Genomic DNA, 363 nt, shown 5'->3' on the forward strand with positions numbered 1-363 from the left:
TAGGTTATGACATCACTAATGTCGAAGACGACATTAAAACACAAAAATATGGTATTCGATATTACTTCAGTACATTTAAATCGGACAAACAACATGCTTATGACTCATTCTATAATACCTAACAGTCATTTCTATCGATTTAGGCAAGTATTACTAAAACAGTTATTATAATAATGACGAAGTTTTAATTATTGCCAAAGTTGTGAAGTGATAAGATGTCATTTATTAGTTCAAGTGCTGCGAGTGTGAACTCGTAGCAAGTGTAAAGCTATTTCAACTCTCTCGTCACAGCCCGGATAGCTCAGTCGGTAGAGCATTGGACTTTTAATCCAAGGGTCCAGGGTTCAAGTCCCTGTTCGGGCG

At 36.9% G+C, this 363-nt stretch overlaps 1 non-coding gene across 1 annotated transcript; it reads left to right on the forward strand.

Annotated features, from left to right (window-relative positions):
- The first annotated feature begins 290 nt into the window (after positions 1 to 290).
- On the forward strand, positions 291 to 363 carry TRNAK-UUU (transfer RNA lysine (anticodon UUU)). The gene has a single exon. It is a non-coding gene; the product is annotated as a tRNA-Lys (tRNA).

This window comes from Choristoneura fumiferana, chromosome 6 (assembly GCF_025370935.1).
Source record: "Choristoneura fumiferana chromosome 6, NRCan_CFum_1, whole genome shotgun sequence".
Lineage (NCBI taxonomy): Eukaryota > Metazoa > Arthropoda > Insecta > Lepidoptera > Tortricidae > Choristoneura > Choristoneura fumiferana.